A 19623-nucleotide genomic window follows, 5' to 3' on the forward strand; every position below is an offset into this window, starting at 1 on the left:
CCCAATAGCTCTCACGTCACCACCGAGGCTGCAGGGCAGCCCTGGGAAAGTCCAGGCTGGACTCCTGGAGTCGGCAGCAGTTGGGAACTGGAGGCAGGAACACACAGATATGGGCTGGCACGGATCAGGACCACAGGCAGACGAACGGACGGGATCCTTCCAGGATGCCGGGTGAAGGAAAGGAAGCAGGGAAGGCAGGAAGGGCAGGCAGCCGGAAGCTGGAAATCAGGAAATCTGGCTTGGCCCTCGTGATCCCTCAAATTTATACTGAGGATGACGTATATGGGATAGAATACTCTGTTTGGTCAATTCTGGCATCTATCTTGTCCGTTCCTCCCCAAAGGAGGGATGCAGGTGGGACCTCTTTATGTTTTCGTCAGAGCTGAGCAGTGTCCTTGGCTCTGCATACCAGTCTCTAGCAGTAACTATAAACATCGTGTTATCAGTCCTAGAAGCAGACACTGTCTGAGAAACTTGCTGTTAATTTCAGCAAGTGCAACTACTTACAAGAGACTTAGCTAAAAGCAAAAGTACAAGACAGAAAATCACCTTTATCCTGGCCTAAACCAGGACATTCCACCCCTTATTCCGTACCATTTGCGTCATGCTCAAATCATTACTATCTCTTATCCCTAAACATATCTATACACAAATTATTACTACCTCTCTGTGCTAAAATTCACTAAGTGATTCAGTGTATGATTGCGGATGTTCATCTATTGTAGCAGATTCTCAAAAGAAGGAGCAATTTTCACAGTTCATGTCCATGGTCCACAAGTTGCAGGTTGCAGATGTTAACTTCAAGGAAGTTACTGGGTGCCAGCCAATGAATCTAGTTCTGATTTCACCATCACAAAATCATCCTGAAAAACACTCACAGAACACTGTTAGTTTGTGCAACAACTCACATAACAGTAGTTAAGGTGGGATACAAGATCATGACTCCCAAAGAGTCCATGCATTACTGATTAAGCTAGACAAGCAGAAATTAGGAATTCTCACCTAGTGTGAGATTCCCTTGTGGTACACATTGTACTTCTCCACCTTTCATCATCACCCACCAGGTGTGTCCAGGCCCTTGAGCGAAAGCAACCCCACGAATGGGTTTGCCTTTGCCCGAGGCAGGATAAACCCAAACTGTTTTCCCTAGCAGATTCTTTTCATGCACCACAGGCACTTTGTCCCCATCTACTGTGTGTAGAAGATCTGACTGGGCAGGACCAGCTCGATTGATGGAACCCCTGGTATTAACTAACCAGGTAGCTTTTGCCAAGTGTTTGTCCCAGTTTTTAAAGTTCCACCACCTATTGCCTTTAAGGTAGTTTTTAGCAGTCCATTGTACCTTTCAATTTTACCTGAGGCTGGTGCATGAAAGGGGATATGGTATATCCACTCAATACCATGTTCTTTAGCCCAGTTATTTATAAGACTGTTTTTGAAATGAGTTCCGTTATCTGACTCAATTCTTTCTGGTGTACCATGTCTCCACAAGACTTGTTTCTCTAGGCCCAGGATGGTGTTCCGGGCTGTGGCATGAGGCACAGGATATGTTTCCAGCCATCCTGTACTTGCCTCCACCATTGTAAGCACATAGCGCTTACCCTGGCGGGTTTGAGGCAGTGTGATGTAATCGACTTGCCAGGCCTCCCCATATCTATATTTTGACCATCTCCCTTCATACCACAGAGGTTTCAACCTTTTAGCTTGCTTAATTGCAGCACATATGTCACAGTCATGGATAACCTGCGCAATAGCGTCCAAAGATAAATCCACCCCTCGGTCACGAGCCCATCGATATGTTCCATCCCTGCCTTGATGACCTGAAGCATTGTGGGCCCATTTGGCTAAAAACAGTTCACCTTTATGGTCCCAGTCCAGATCTATTTGGAACACTTGAGCAGCTTCATCTGCTCGTTGATTGTTTTGATGTTCCTCAGTAGCTCGATACGAAGGTACGTGGGCATCTACATGACGCACTTTTACATCAAGTTTCTCTAACCTAGCAGCAATGTCTTTCCACAGTTCAGCAGCCCAGATAGGTTTATCTCTACGTTGCCAGTTGCTTTGTTTCCACTGCTTTAACCAACCCCATAAGGCATTTGCTACCATCCATGAGTCAGTATAGAGATAAAGTTTCGGCCACTTTTCTTGTTCAGCAATGTCCAAAGCCAATTGGATGGTTTGACCTCTGCAAATTTACTTGATTCACCATCTCCTTCATCTGTTTTTGCAACTAGTCGTGTAGGATTCCATACAGCAGCTTTCCACCTTCGATGGCCTCCTACCAGACGACAGGATCCATCAGTGAAGAGAGCATATTGTTTTTCATCCTCTGGTAGTTGGTCGTATGGTGGGGCTTCTTCAGCCCGTTTTACCACTTTTTCTGGTGGCATTCCAAAGTGTTTGCCTTCTGGCCAATGTGTTATTGCTTCTACAATTCCTGGACGATCAAGTCTTCCTATCCTAGCTCTCTGTGAGAGTAGAGCAATCCATTTACTCCAGGTAGCATCGGTAGCATGATGGGAAGATTCTCTACCTGTATACATAAAACCCAGTACAGGTAATCGTGGCACCAGGAGGAGCTGTGCTTCAGTACCAATCACTTCTGAAGCAGCTCTAACTCCTTCGTATGCGGCCAGTATCTCTTTTTCAGTGGCTGTGTAGTTGGCTTCGGAGCCTTTGTAGTTTCGACCCCAAAATCCAAGAGGTCGGCCTCGAGTCTCTCCTGGAGCTTTCTGCCAGAGGCTCCATGTAGGACCATCACCTCCATCTCCGGTGTAAAGAACATTCTTAATGTCTGGCCCTGTTCGAATTGGTCCAAGGGCCATTGCCTGCACAATCTCCTGTTTAATACTCTCAAAAGCAGCTTGTTGTTCTGAGCCCCATTTAAAGTCTTTCTTCTTCCGGGTAACCTCATAGAGAGGTTTCACAATCTGATTATAAAGAGGAATATGCATCCTCCAGAAACCAACAGTTCCTAAGAAGGACTGAGTTTCTTTTTTGGTAGTTGGTGGGGCCATAGCTGTTATTTTGTTAATCACGTCCATTGGGATGTGGCGACGTCCATCTTGCCACTTAACTCCCAGAAACTGGATCTCTTGTGCTTTCTCACTGGCTCTTTTTGATTGACAGATTCTGTCCCTTTTTGATTCGATGGCATTAGTGTGCACTGTGCACCAGTGTCCACCAAGGCTTTATACTTTTGTGGCTCTAATGTGCCAGGCCATCGAATCCACACAATTCAATAAATTCGGTTGTCCCTCTCCTCCACCTGGCTGGAGGCAGGGCACCCCTAAGCTTGAGCACATACAACATTGTCAGTATGTGCATTACTGGAGCTTGCATCTCCAGTGCTCACACCTGATGTAGAGGGATCTTGAGTCACCAGCATATTTGAATTGGGTAACTCCACACTGGAGACTTAAGCAGCCATCTGCGGGAGCGGCAAAGAAAATGCGTGCAACCAATATGGTTGATAAACGAACTTCTGGTTTATTGTGCAGCAACTTTCGCTTATATAGTGCTTCCGTGACCACACCCCAGCCACCAACATAACTTTTTATTGGACACCCGGTGTGTTTACCTGTAGCACAGCGAATCCCTGGTGCAGGTAGCACCGGAGTATGGGCCGATCTAATTGGCCTCCCAAACATGGGGTTGGGCATAGCAAAGGGGTCGTACCTCCTATCTCTTCGAGAATATTCAGGAATATTCTCCAATATTCTCCAAACCTCTCTAACATTCCCCAACATATCCCCCCTTTTCTTTTTGCACAAGCCCATGTTTGGTTTAAAATTATGCAGTGCTAATTTTCAAACAAATATAGTGCAAATAACAAAAATGTGCAAAACTTAAGGATACATTCAATAATATAATGCCCTTTTAAAACAATCTAGAAACTACTCAAACCACTCAATTAATGAATGAAACAGGTTGATACATTCAATGTTGTAATGCCCTTTTGAAATAATCTAAAGACTATTCAAACCACTCTATTAATGAATCAAACAAATTGGTTAACAAGTTATCAAACAGCTTTCGTTGTCTTAATCAAGTAAGAATCGACTTCGCATTAATGACATGTCTCTGTTTCATACAATCATCCATACTCACACACTCTTTAACAGAGCTCTGTTCAATATTAGGAAGGTCTGGCGTCCACTAGTGCAGAGAGCCAAAAGAGGGATAGGAGAGACTTATCCGACGAAATGTTGTCGGGGGGCCCCTATAAGAGTCCCCAGGTCCCACCGTCTCATAGCATAACGGAGTCCTAGGATCTTCATAGTTGCCGAATTGTGTTAAATTTAAGATTGCAACATTCAATTACTACATTCATAACGGGCGAAGTCGTTTTTTTTTTTTTTTTTTTTTAAAAAAACAGTATGTATTAATTTTACTATGTGCTATGTCCTTTTTCTTTTTCTCTTTTTCTTTTTCTCTTTTTCTTTACTCTCTGTCTTTTTTTTTTTTTTTTTTTTTTTTTTTTTTTTAATTGTCCTGGTTTGGGCCAGGATAAAGGTGATTTTCTGTCTTGTACTTTTGCTTTCAGCTAAGTCTCCTGTAAGTAGTTGCACTTGCTGAAATTAAGAGCAAGTTTCTCAGACAGTGTGTGTTTCTAGGACTGATAATACTTGATGTTTATAGTTACTGCTAGAGACTGGTATGCAGAGCCAAGGACACTGCTCAGCTCTGAAGAAAACATAAAGAGGTCCCACCTGCATCCCTCCTTTGGGGAGGAACGGACAAGATAGATGCCAGAATTGACCAAACAGAGTATTCCATCCCATATACGTCATCCTCAGTATAAATTTGAGGGATCACGAGGGCCAAGCCAGATTTCCTGTTTCCAGCTTCCGGCTGCCTGCCCTTTCTGCCTTTCCTGCTTCCCATTCCTTCACCCCGGCATCCTGGAAGGATCCCGTCCGTTTGCCTGCCTGTGGTCCTGATCCGTGCCAGCCCTTATCTGTGTGTTCCTGCCTCCAGTTCCCGACTGCTGCCGACTCCAGGAGTCCAGCCTGGACTTTCCCAGAGCTGCCCTGCAGCCTCGGTGGTGACGTGAGAGCTATTGGGGGAAAGGGGGGAGGAATGTGGTATCCATTTTCTTGTATATTTGTATATATTTATTAATTTTTCCTATTTATCATTACTGTTTCATTAAAGTTGTGTAGTTTAGTTTCCAACCCATAAGTCTCTCTCCCTTATTCTCTCTCCTTTCTTATCCGGGAGGAGAGAGAGATTAATAGAGAGCGTCTGTTACTCGGTTTAATTGCCGGGCCAGTGTTAAACCGTGACATCAATGTTGTAATGCCCTTTTGAAATAATCTAAAGACTATTCAAACCACTCTATTAATGAATCAAACAAATTGGTTAACAAGTTATCAAACAGCTTTCGTTGTCTTAATCAAGTAAGAATCGACTTCGCATTAATGACATGTCTCTGTTTCATACAATCATCCATACTCACACACTCTTTAACAGAGCTCTGTTCAATATTAGGAAGGTCTGGCGTCCACTAGTGCAGAGAGCCAAAAGAGGGATAGGAGAGACTTATCCGACGAAATGTTGTCGGGGGGCCCCTATAAGAGTCCCCAGGTCCCACCGTCTCATAGCATAACGGAGTCCTAGGATCTTCATAGTTGCCGAATTGTGTTAAATTTAAGATTGCAACATTCAATTACTACATTCATAACGGGCGAAGTCGTTTTTTTTTTTTTTTTTTTTTAAAAAAACAGTATGTATTAATTTTACTATGTGCTATGTCCTTTTTCTTTTTCTCTTTTTCTTTTTCTCTTTTTCTTTACTCTCTGTCTTTTTTTTTTTTTTTTTTTTTTTTTTTTTTTAATTGTCCTGGTTTGGGCCAGGATAAAGGTGATTTTCTGTCTTGTACTTTTGCTTTCAGCTAAGTCTCCTGTAAGTAGTTGCACTTGCTGAAATTAAGAGCAAGTTTCTCAGACAGTGTGTGTTTCTAGGACTGATAATACTTGATGTTTATAGTTACTGCTAGAGACTGGTATGCAGAGCCAAGGACACTGCTCAGCTCTGAAGAAAACATAAAGAGGTAAAAGCCATCCAATTGGCTTTGGACATTGCTGAACAAGGAAAGTGGCCGAGACTTTATCTCTATACTGACTCATGGATGGTAGCAAATGCCTTATGGGGTTGGTTAAAGCAGTGGAAACAAAGCAACTGGCAACGTAGAGATAAACCTATCTGGGCTGCTGAACTGTGGAAAGACATTGCTGCAAGGTTAGAGAAACTTGATGTAAAAGTGCGTCATGTAGATGCCCACGTACCTTCATATCGAGCTACTGAGGAACATCAAAACAACCAACGAGCAGATAAAGCTGCTCAAGTGTTCCAAATAGATCTGGACTGGGACCATAAAGGTGAACTGTTTTTAGCCAAATGGGCCCACAATGCTTCAGGTCATCAAGGCAGGGATGGAACATATCGATGGGCTCGTGACCGAGGGGTGGATTTATCTTTGGACGCTATTGCGCAGGTTATCCACGACTGTGACATATGTGCTGCAATTAAGCAAGCTAAAAGGTTGAAACCTCTGTGGTATGAAGGGAGATGGTCAAAATATAGATATGGGGAGGCCTGGCAAGTCGATTACATCACACTGCCTCAAACCCGCCAGGGTAAGCGCTATGTGCTTACAATGGTGGAGGCAAGTACAGGATGGCTGGAAACATATCCTGTGCCTCATGCCACAGCCCGAAACACTATTCTGGGCCTAGAGAAACAAGTCTTGTGGAGACATGGTACACCAGAAAGAATTGAGGCAGATAATGGAACTCATTTCAAAAATAGTCTTATAAATAACTGGGCTAAAGAACATGGTATTGAGTGGATATACCATATCCCCTATCATGCACCAGCCTCAGGTAAAATTGAAAGGTACAATGGACTGTTAAAAACTACCTTAAAGGCAATGGGTGGTGGAACTTTCAAAAACTGGGACAAACACTTGGCAAAAGCTACCTGGTTAGTTAATACCAGGGGTTCCATCAATCGAGCTGGTCCTGCCCAGTCAGATCTTCTACACACAGTAGATGGGGACAAAGTGCCTGTGGTGCATGAAAAGAATCTGCTAGGGAAAACAGTTTGGGTTTATCCTGCCTCGGGCAAAGGCAAACCCATTCGTGGGGTTGCTTTCGCTCAAGGGCCTGGACACACCTGGTGGGTGATGATGAAAGGTGGAGAAGTACAATGTGTACCACAAGGGAATCTAACACTAGGTGAGAATTCCTAATTTCTGCTTGTCTAGCTTAATCAGTAATGCATGGACTCTTCGGGAGTCATGAACTTGTATCCCACCTTAACTACTGTTATGTGAGTGGTTGTACAAACTAACAGTGTTCTGTGAGTGTTTTTCAGGATGATTTTGTGATGGTGAAATCAGAACTAGATCCATCGGCTGGCACCCAGTAACTTCCCTGAAGTTAACATCTGCAACCTGCAACTTGTGGACCATGAACATGAACTGTGAAAATTGCTCCTTCTTTTGAGAATCTGCTAAAATAGATAAGCATCAGCAATCAGACTCATTACTTAGTGAATTTTAGCACAGAGAGGTAGTAATAATTTGTGTATAGATATGTTTAGGGATAAGAGATAGTAATGATTGGAGCATGACGCAAATGGTATGGAATAAGGGGTGGAATGTCCTGGTTTGGGCCAGGATAAAGGTGATTTTCTGTCTTGTACTTTTGCTTTCAGCTAAGTCTCCTGTAAGTAGTTGCACTTGCTGAAATTAAGAGCAAGTTTCTCAGACAGTGTGTTTTTCTAGGACTGATAATACTTGATGTTTATAGTTACTGCTAGAGACTGGTATGCAGAGCCAAGGACACTGCTCAGCTCTGAAGAAAACATAAAGAGGTCCCACCTGCATCCCTCCTTTGGGGAGGAACGGACAAGATAGATGCCAGAATTGACCAAACAGAGTATTCCATCCCATATACGTCATCCTCAGTATAAATTTGAGGGATCACGAGGGCCAAGCCAGATTTCCTGTTTCCAGCTTCCGGCTGCCTGCCCTTTCTGCCTTTCCTGCTTCCCATTCCTTCACCCCGGCATCCTGGAAGGATCCCGTCCGTTTGCCTGCCTGTGGTCCTGATCCGTGCCAGCCCTTATCTGTGTGTTCCTGCCTCCAGTTCCCGACTGCTGCCGACTCCAGGAGTCCAGCCTGGACTTTCCCAGAGCTGCCCTGCAGCCTCGGTGGTGACGTGAGAGCTATTGGGGGAAAGGGGGGAGGAATGTGGTATCCATTTTCTTGTATATTTGTATATATTTATTAATTTTTCCTATTTATCATTACTGTTTCATTAAAGTTGTGTAGTTTAGTTTCCAACCCATAAGTCTCTCTCCCTTATTCTCTCTCCTTTCTTATCCGGGAGGAGAGAGAGATTAATAGAGAGCGTCTGTTACTCGGTTTAATTGCCGGGCCAGTGTTAAACCGTGACATCAATGTTGTAATGCCCTTTTGAAATAATCTAAAGACTATTCAAACCACTCTATTAATGAATCAAACAAATTGGTTAACAAGTTATCAAACAGCTTTCGTTGTCTTAATCAAGTAAGAATCGACTTCGCATTAATGACATGTCTCTGTTTCATACAATCATCCATACTCACACACTCTTTAACAGAGCTCTGTTCAATATTAGGAAGGTCTGGCGTCCACTAGTGCAGAGAGCCAAAAGAGGGATAGGAGAGACTTATCCGACGAAATGTTGTCGGGGGGCCCCTATAAGAGTCCCCAGGTCCCACCGTCTCATAGCATAACGGAGTCCTAGGATCTTCATAGTTGCCGAATTGTGTTAAATTTAAGATTGCAACATTCAATTACTACATTCATAACGGGCGAAGTCGTTTTTTTTTTTTTTTTTTTTTTAAAAAACAGTATGTATTAATTTTACTATGTGCTATGTCCTTTTTCTGTTTCTCTTTTTCTTTTTCTCTTTTTCTTTACTCTCTGTCTTTTTTTTTTTTTTTTTTTTTTTTTTAATCTTCTAACTTCTTAATATACTTGTTATGTAACTATTCACAACCTTTTAGTACTTAATAGAGGTCCATGTCCTTGTACCTCAAACCATTCTTCAACAAAACCTTTATCTTTTTCATAATATTAACAGCTTTGGCAAATAACTTCTTAAGTATCGCTAACATACAACTAAAACACATTACAGTTATCAGTATAATACAAAGTACAAGTAAACCAATCTTACATAAACCTTGAGGCCATCTGGTGAGGCCAAACCAATTGACTAATTCATCTATGCCGAAAAATACTACATCTTGCTTGATATTTTGAGCATGTTCTACTAACTGTTGTATCTACTTATGTATCGATTTAGAGTGATCACTCAAGTTCATACCACACATACCATCAAAATCTTCATAACCATGGCCATGAGCTAAAAACAAAAAATCAATAGCAGCTCTATTTTCTAATACTGCATGTTGTACAGAAGATAAATCATCAGCTAATTCAGATAATACCTTGCTGGTATCACTAGCATACTTTACCACCCAACAACTCAACTTCTTCAGGTTCTGATGTGCATGAGCGGCAGCTGCTCCCGGCAAAAAATAGAACAATCACCTGCCATTTGGACCAAAGGTTAACATCATCATCACATCCCTGCGCTAGTATTTGGGCCAGGCCTCGCTTCCACCGCACACGATGGGTACTGTTCAGGTGTGCGTGAGGCATAGCTAAGCTCAGTTGACCAATGGTGCAAGGCCCTCCAACGGGACGGGATGGTATACCTAACCATGCCCAATCTCCACAAATTAAAAAGTACCCTGCTGGTAATTTCCTAGGAAGCTGTGTCCCAGGCGATGGGTTAGTAGCACCACAGAGGGTGTAGTTGCACCACTGGCTGAAATTGCCCATTGGGAAAACATTGGTAGTAACGCGTTGTCTCCTCATGACTTCTGTGCAATCAGTGGACAAGCTACTCATCCAGAGACAATAAGTGGCATTTAGAGAGTCTACAAGGCTTAATTCTTGGGGATAGGGCCCAGTGGGCAGACGACTAACCCAAGTGTCGTAGTCACTTAAGCACGCAACTAGACTGGCCTTGGTGGAACATAGACTCTTGGTGTGAAATTGCACTTGTGTGTGGTTCATTACTGCTTGAAACATTGGCCATGTCTCTTCAGAGGCTGGTACACCAACTAAATATGTAACAAAAGGCGACTGGGGTGGGGTTTTTCTTGGGGTGGGGTTTGTTTTTTTTTTTTTTTTTTTTTTTTATCGCTAGAATGGCACAAAAGGAAGTGGTGTTAAGCTGACGCACAAGGGTAACCCAGACATTCTGTCAAGGGTCGAAGTTCAGGAAGGCAAAACAATCAAAGTTTAAAATGACAATGAAACCTATGATGCAGTCGACACGGCAGTTTCTATCTTTGAACATGTTGAGCACTTAATACGGCTGTCTCTGCTCTTGAGCTTATGCTTTCAAATTTGGCGGAGCAGGCGCTGGCTGAGTCCGCTTGCTGGGAACCTACAAGGTACCTGTAAGGGTGGAAACACACGTGACTTTTGCCTGAATATTTAAACTCTGCTGGTCCTTGCCATATACCCGTGGTGGGGTCTCTGTAGGTCACATACAGTGAGGCTTCTGAAGGGTCAGCTTGTTGGGCTATTGTCCCATGAATATATACTGGCGCTAACTTTTGGTCCCCGAATATACACAGATAATTCAAGACAAATAGAGTCTTTGAATAATCGCTCCTGTGGGTCTTGTAAATCTGTGAATTTCGTCAGGTAGTCTTTTAATGTTTGATTTGCCCACTCTAATACAGCTTGACCTGTTGGCGAGCGGGGAATGCCTGTAATGTGCCTGATTCCCCACTGTTGAAAAAATCGAGTTAACTTGCCCCTAGTATATGCCGGTTTACTATCAGTCTTTATCTGCTCTGGCACACCCATGACAGCGAAACAAAGGATGAGATGTCGCATCACTTGCAACGCTTTCTCACCAGACTGAGCTGTAGCCCAAATAAAATGACTATAAGTATCAACAGTAACATGAACATGTTTAAGCCTTCCAAATTCTGGTACATGAGTGACATCCACTTGCCATCTTTCATTTGGACCAAGACCTCGGGGATTAACTCTGAGGCCGAGACCAAGTCCCTTTTGGTTACACTGTGGGCAGGCTTTTACAATGCCTCTGGCCTCATCCATGGAAATCTGGAAGTGACGATGGAGTCCTCTGGCGTTCTGGTGGAAGGTAGCATGCGCATTCCTTGCCTTAGTAAATTCGTCCATGGGTACGGATAGCGAAACCAGTTTGTCTGCTCGGGCATTGCCTTCTCCTAGGCCGTCAGACCATTGGTGACTCCGAATATGAATGATAGCATAAGGTTGATCTCTCTGTTGGATGACAGTCTGCAGCTGACGAAATAAGTCATTTAATCGCCAGTTTGCGACGTCTTTGAGATATGCGTCCTCAATTCGCTGTACAACTCCCACAGCATAAAGGGAATCTAAGACAACATTAAGACGCACATTCAACCAACGTGAAAAGGCGTAAACAATGGCTGCCAACTCTAGAGTCTGTAGGGTATCGTCCTCTTGTGAGGACAGGAGTTCATGGCACCATTGCTCCTTATCTTGCCAAGTCACTGCGGCTGGTTGTGAACGTTTTCCTGCATCGGTAAAGACCGTTAGTGCATCTCGAAAGGGTTCCTCAGATCGTTTTGGAACAGGAATCCATTCATGCAGGGACATCCACTTTAACACAGTAGATTGCAATGGGGAGAGATCAATGGCTTGCGGTGCTTCTAGGAGACTTGACGGTAGGTCTGGAGAGTGCTGCAAATACCAGTCCAACTCTCCTTGCTTCATTGGAAGATAAATTGTGCTAGGTTCATCTCCAGTAATTTGTATAATACGGGTTCGGCCTTTACAAATTAGAAGGGCCAATACCTCAATCTTTGTTTGGATTGTAGTTTTTGGCTGTAGTGGTCCGAAGATCCATTCTAAGACACGGATATCAGCAGACCAAGTCTCCCCCTTTTTCTTTTTGGACTGCGTGAGAGCTCCGAGTAAATGTTGTTTACCCATAAGGATGGTTAAGTCTATGGGTAAGTTTACATCATGGCGATCCATGGAGCACTGAGATATTGTCAGGCCAATTTCAGTTATGGCCTGTTGTTGAGCTGCCAAAAGAGTAACAGGGGAGGCAGGATCAGTGCCTTTAAGAAATGGTCGTAACGGTTCTAGGTGATCATTTGTTATCCCGATCACAGGGCGTAACCATTGAACATCACCTAGGAATCGTTGTACATCATGTAAGGTATTAAAAGTCAAATGGAGAGCAGCTTTTTGAGGTCTAACTTGTGACTCAGTAATATGGCATCCTAGGTACTTCCATGGTGGCGTACGTTGTATCTTTTCAGGTGCTAATTGGAGTCCCTGGTGACTTAGCTGTTGTGTTAAAAAATGCTCTTGCTGCTCGGTAAATGGGTCTTGTTGTGCTATTAGGATGTCATCCATGTAATGATAAATTAAGGTATCTGGCCATGCTTGTCGTACTGGCAATAATGTTGCATCTACAAACAGTTGACACAAAGTTGGGCTGTTTTCCATGCCCTGTGGGAGCACTGCGCACTCAAATCGTGAAGCAGGGGCTTCTCTGTTAAGGGCTGGGAGTGTAAATGCAAATTGCTTTGTGTCTTGTGAGTGTATGTATATGATGAAGAAGCAGTCTTTTAGGTCTACTATAAGTAGATGCCAATGCTCTGGAAGCATCGCGGGGTTAGGCATTCCGGGCTTAAAAGCTCCCATTGCTTCCATCTGGGAATTAACTGCACGTAAATCATGTAGTAAACGGTACCTGTCAGACTTCTTTTTAATTACAAAGATTGGAGTATTCCAAGGGGTAGTTGATGGTTGTATGTGCCCTTGCTTTAGCTGTTCTTGTACTAAGATGTGTGCTTGTCTGAGGCTTTCTCGCTTCAGCGGCCACTGCTCGATCCATATTGGCTGTGGTGATAACCATGTCAATGGGATCGGGAAAACCCAAGGAGTGACTGCCAATAAAAATGGTCTCTTGTGATCAGGCGTGCTCCGATCTGACTTAGTACGTCTCGGCCAACAGGGGCCTGTACGTTTGTGGGCATGAAGGTGATGAATCGAAGAGACGGCTGCTGCATCAGTTAATTGTTGTGTCAGGACTAGCTGGGCAATTCGAGTTCCTTTTAGAATTACCATAGGTGGTGTCCAAGTCATAGCTACAATGCAAATCTTTCTAGTATGGTCACTGTCTATTGCTCCTGGCAAGACAAACAAACTCTTAAGTCCAGCAGACGACTGTCCTAATAAAAGGGGTCCACATGGTTTTTCTTGACATTTCACTGGATTGGTGATACCCGTAGGGATCTTTTGGGGCTTGATGTCACTGCGAGTCACATCTACTGCGGTTGCCAGGTCCAGCCCGAGGCTTCCACTGGTTGCTGGTTGGAGGGAGGTGGGTGGCTGGAGTTGGTGCTGAAGGGAAGTGGAAATTGGCTGGCTGTTGAAGGGAGGTAGGGATGGCTGGTTGCTGAAAGGAAGTGCGGGTGGATGGTTGCTGGAGGTAGGTGGGGGTAGTTGATTGTTGGAAGGGAGTGGAAGTGGCTGGTTGATGGAGGGCAGTGGAAGCGGTTGATTGCTGGGAGGGAGTGGGAGTGCCTGGTTGCTGGAGGGGAGTGGAAGTGGCTGGTTGCTGTTGGTCGAAAGGGTCCACACTAGAGCCGCAGTTGGGGTCTTTGTGCCGTGGCTCCTCGCGCTCCTCGATCCATTTCCCTGGTATCTGCAGACTTCGGTAGCATGAGTGTTCGTATTACAGTGTTGACACCAGACTGTGGCTTTGTGACAATGCCTTCGAAGATGTCCAGTGTTGTTGGGAAACTGTCTGGAAGAAAACAGACCTGTGAGCAATCCTGACTCTTTAGCTTTAGGCCTTAAGACCCAGTTGCAAGGTTACTGAAAGATGAGCTATGGGAAAAAGATAAGGGAGCTGGCAGTAGAAAAGAAGGATAACAGGATAATGAGGTAGCCAGCAGAAGTTCTGTGAGAACAGAATTTGTGTCCAAGATACAGCCACCTGCAAGATATCGTTATATAAACAAAGGCTCTATATCAAGCGAGTGTCCACTGTTAATAAACGACTTCACTTTAACCATATTGGTGACTGCGTGTCGTCCTTTAAGCCTCCGCGGATTTTTTCCCACATTTGGCGCCCGAACAGGGACCCTCTCGCTGTTGCTTCCAGGAGCGATGAAGACAGCTGGAATGAGAGGGTAGCGAGAAAGCCGACCGAAGGAACGGTGCGGCAGGAGCGGAGAAGCCAGTCGAAAGGAGACTGCTGCCCCGGCGGTCTGTGTAGCTGGTGCCCAGCTACGGAATGAAAGAGGTACCTCGAAATTGAAGAATCTTGCCAAGAAAAAGGTGAGCGGCTGGGGAGGAGATGGGGTCTACACTCTCTAAAGAAGAAGAGGCAGTAGTTAAGCTCCTCCAATGTATTCTCTCTAAGAGAGGTTTATCACACGAAGGCAGGACCTTACGTGAATTACTGAAATGGGCACGGGATAGAGACTTGATCCCCTCGATGGGTACCATTTTTGAGTTACCTACTTGGGAAGCCATAGGTACTGCTCTATGGGATAAAATTAACGATGGAGATAAGGAGGCACGACGCTTAGCCGCACTCTGGAAATTGATTAGAGAAACCTTAAAAGAAATGAAAAGTGAAAGAGTAGCAGCCTCAGCGTTTGCTGCCTTAACACCTGATCTACCAATACCGATGAATGCTCAAAATATGGACTTGACCTCTAGGCAGTTATTTGAGACACCTAAGGTGCCCCCACCAGCACCTGAAGGGACTATACTGATTCAAGCTCAGCCAACTGTGCCATTTGACCCTGGAGGGTCAGATGAAAAGCAAAAATGGGACTGAGAAGCAAAACGAAATGCGACCGAAAACACCACCAGAATCATCGGAGGACCCAGAGGGAGAGAAGCTGGAGAACACAGGCGAGGAACCTTGGAATGCAGATCCCCCCCTCCTGCCCACCTGCCATGGCTCCCGAACACTCTGCCACCGCTGCCTTCCTCTCCACCTCCGATGCCTGATTTATCTTCTTGACCACAGTTGCCATCAATTAATCCTCTGCTTCACCTGTCAACACCATCAGTGCCTGCTATAGAGCAACAACCAAGGAAAGAACTGGGACTCAGAGACAAGCAACTCAGGGAACTGCTGAAGAAGCTGAAAGAACTGGAGACCAAGAATGAGTATACCCCTGAAAAAACCCTAGTTTTTTGCTCCGGAGAATACCCTAAACAACCCAGGGGCACTAATCCATTTTTATCCCCTGATCAGTTCCCTATCCCTGCTCCTACTTCCCTTAACCCTTTAACACCCACTGCTCCACCTCTTCTAGATCCAACATGGGGAGGGGAGGGTGGTAGAGGGGATAGTGGTGGGGGGGGGGAAAGGTGGAATCAACAATTGCAATTTCATCATAAATGGCAAATGCTGTGTGAAAATGAAGCTGTGATTCCTAGACAGAACACCGATGCATTATACGGAGTGCAAGCACAAATGTTACTTGGTGCTTGTCCTTTTGTATGTGCAGATTTGCAGGCATGGTTTCAAACTGAAGTGTTACAACTTTCACAAGAATTGGTGTATAAAGCTTTGTAAACTGTGCATGATCCTGCACAAGCAACTCCCTCCTTTACAAATATTAAATGAGGGAGTGGAGCCATATCCAAAATTTGTGGATCACTTATATTCAGTGGTAATATCACATCCCGACTTGACAGAAGAGATGAAAACAAAATTTTTTATATGTCAGCATATGACAATGCTAATGAAAAAAACTAAACGTGCATTAGGACTACTCCCAAAAGGTGCTACAGCAGCCCAATTGTTAGAAGCTTCTGAGCAAATGCTAGAAGCAGATAAAGCTGCTTAAGGACCGTCATTGCAATATGGTTCTCAATATTGATTTATATTGTGGTGCATGGTCCACTGGTGTTTCATACAGAGACAAAAAACAAACAAACAAACAAACAAAAACAAAAACAACAACAACAACAAAAAAAAAACTTGGTAATTACACTTGAGTTTTGGTTTGGGAAATTGTACCACTTCTTTTAATTTTAGGCTAACTTCATTAGATTTTATGAGAATGAGCATGCCTTTTCAGAGCCCGAGAGTTGCTGCGGGGAGTGAGAGCTGCTCCTCGTACAGAGAGCACCCCCACTCCTGCCTCCGCAGCCGCTTCTCGCCCCCCCGCACACAAGGGCACAACTCAGATGTGGCCGGTGAGCATTGCCAGTGTATCTGTTGCAGCTGCTGTCTCTACCCCCACTGACACTGCTGCTGCTCAAAAAATGAGCCCTGATGCAGACACCACAGCAAAAAAAAAAAAAAAAAAAAAAAAAAAAAAAAAAAAAAGGGGGGGGGGAAAGTGCGTGCTTTTGCTGTCTTTGTTTATTAGGCCTTTTTGAGCCTCAATTTGGCATCCATGGAGGAAACCAGGACTCCACTGTGCCGTGACCCGGGAGGGGTCTGGGGACGCTTTTGGGGCCCACTGACCAATTTTTGTCGGATAAGCCTCCTCTACCCTCTTGTTTCTATGCACCAGTGGACACCAGACCTTCCTCATAATAAAAAGGTATTTAAGTCCTTCCATTGCAGTGTTAAATGTGCTTTTCATATTGTATTGATAATAGGTTCTTGTTAATGTTGTAATTCATGTGATCGTTTATATGTTGATTATGGGATCCCTTGTCTATGTGTTGATTGTTGATTGTGCTATTCTGTTGCACTGCTAAGTAGATGAACTTAACTTCTGGTATTTTAACACAGATGCTAAAAGATGTTGATAGTGTCAGACATGCAGTTTTATAATATCATGCTGCCATTGACTTTTTATTATTAGCTTTTAGGTTATGTTTGTGAAGACTTTGATGGAGTGTATTTGCATGAATTTATCTGATCATTCAGAGTCAATTCACAACCAAAAACAATTGATTAAGATAACATGAAAAATTAACTGTTGCATATATTGGGTTAAATGAATGGTTAAATCACTTAAGGATATAGGGATAGCTTAGAGATTTAATTAGACAAGGTTTATCAATTATATTTGTTATTATTGGTTTTGATGCTTTCGTATTATTAGTATGTTGTTTATGGCAATGTATTATTAGCATGTTATTTCACGTGATGAAGTAAGTCAGGCTTGCTCAAAAACAAAAAGGGGGATATGTTGGGAAACTGTCTGGAAGAAAACAGACGTGTGAGCAATCCTGACTCTTTAGCTTTAGGCCTTAAGACCCAGTTGCAAGGTTACTGAAAGATGAGCTATGGGAAAAAGATAAGGGAGCTGGCAGTAGAAAAGAAGGATAACAGGATAATGAGGTAGCCAGCAGAAGTTCTGTGAGAACAGAATTTGTGTCCAAGATACAGCCACCTGCAAGATATCATTATATAAACAAAGGCTCTATATAAAGCGAGTGTCCACTGTTAATAAACGACTTCACTTTAACCATATTGGTGACTGCGTGTCGTCCTTTAAGCCTCCGCGGATTTTTCTTCCTACACAGTGTGTCCACAGCGAAAACATTTGTCGGTTGATCGTTGCGGCTGTCTGGCGTCGGCAGGACGTAACGGGGCTAAGGCTGCTAAGGCTTGCTGCTGGATTGCGAGAGCTTGCTGGTGGGCTTGCTGTTGGACTAAAAAGGCTTGTTGTTGGGCTACAAGAGCTTGCTGCTGGGCTTGCACCATACCTTTCCCTACATCTTGTACTGCCTCAATTAGCATTGCCTGAGTCCCTACTGGTACTCTAGGTAACTGTTCCAGCATCTCCTCAATTGATGCTTCTGATGGCATGGAGGAAATTATATTTTTCGAGGGAATATTGCTATTGTCTAGGATACACTGACGGAGCAATGTAGTTTTCATTTGATCTGGTACACAAGTCTGGTTGATGGCATCAGTGAGTTTATCTACAAACTGTGAGAATGGCTCATCTGTGCCTTGCTTAATTGACATATGAGATGGGACAACTGATGTAGTTCAAACTTTACTTATAGCTTCTCTCACAAATCTCATAAACTCTCTTATTATATGTAGGCCTAATCTTGCTTGTGCCTCAAAATTAGCATATGGTCCACAACCCATAAATTGATTTATTGTTATCCCATACAGGGGGTCATTTTGTTCTCTAGAAATGTTTACAAATCTGTGACATAATGTTTGCGAGTGGGCTTGCCATAACAGTAAAGGTGATTGAGTCATGATCATTCTCATAATTCCTTTTATATCCTCTGGGAGCAACAGTCCTGAGCCCCAGATATAACTTATCATTTGCTTAACTGGTTCACCATGCAACTCGCATTCATTTACAGTAGCTCTTAATGGTGTTAGCAATTTCTAATTTAAAGAGTGATACTGCAACTCCACATTTCCGTGATTAGCTTTTGTATATATGATCGGGAAAACTTGTGGCAGGGTATCTAAAACTGAGGAAAAATCATAATCTTTATTATTAAGGGCCTGCCCATGCATTTGCGATCAATTAATTGTTAAGGTAGTGCCGTGCAGCAGGCTTTTATTTCTGAAAAGCGGCTGCTTTGCGGCGGGGGGGGGGGGGGGGGGGCGGGGGGGGAGGTGGGGAGGGATGGAGGGAGGGCTGTCTGGGAGGAAGGAGAGGGGAGGGAGGAGGAGGAGTGCTGCAGGCCGGGAACGTCCCCGTCGGATGATGTACGGCGTAGGGGTGGGGCCGAAGGCGGGGCCCAATGGAGGTCGGGACCAGCCCTGGAGCCACCCTCGCCGGATGACGCGGGACATAGGGTTTCCGGACTCTGATTCAGTCCGCTTCCGGCTCTGCAAGTGGTCAGTTCCGTCCCGTCCGCACATCCCGAGCCACATGGCTCAAGATGGCCGGCACAGGCCACATCAGAGGGAGGGGAGGGGGGGCAGCGGGTTGCGTCGGAACTTTACTGGAAATTTTGAGCAAGCTGTACAACTATTTCGTCTCCCGTTGGGGGACAGGGATCATAATCAACTTCTAATTGATGCAAATCTGGTATCGGCTGCCTTTTTAAGGTTGCCGAAGCTACAGCGGCGATTTTCTTCTCTGTGTGATAACGGTGCAAGCAAGTAACCATTATATGCTACGGTTTCATTAACTTACGAGCTGTCTTATCCTCTTCTATTCCCTTATACCACAAAATATCTCCTAAGCTTTTCTATTCTTTCTCATCAAATAAGTTAGCAGGGTCAGTAAAAAACTGATATGTGCGGCCGTATGCTACAAGCGCCGCCGGATCTTTTGTAAAATCCACATCTTTTATGGCACGTTTCTGTAAGAAACTAATAAAAAAGGTCTAGAATAAAATAGAAATATAGAAAGTCTAGGGCTACTTCGTTCTCTATTTTCTGCGCGCTTAACTCTCCCTTTATTATTTTGGTGCAGCCTTAATCCGAGCCTTTTATGGGCTTTTTGTGCGAGCCTTTTGTGGGCTTTTTACAACTTTTTATAACTAAGAACCGGTAGCTATTCCCCAGCAGCAAACACACTCGTTCATTTTTCTTTAAGTTG

The sequence above is a fragment of the Heliangelus exortis genome, chromosome W (assembly GCF_036169615.1).
Source record: "Heliangelus exortis chromosome W, bHelExo1.hap1, whole genome shotgun sequence".
Lineage (NCBI taxonomy): Eukaryota > Metazoa > Chordata > Aves > Apodiformes > Trochilidae > Heliangelus > Heliangelus exortis.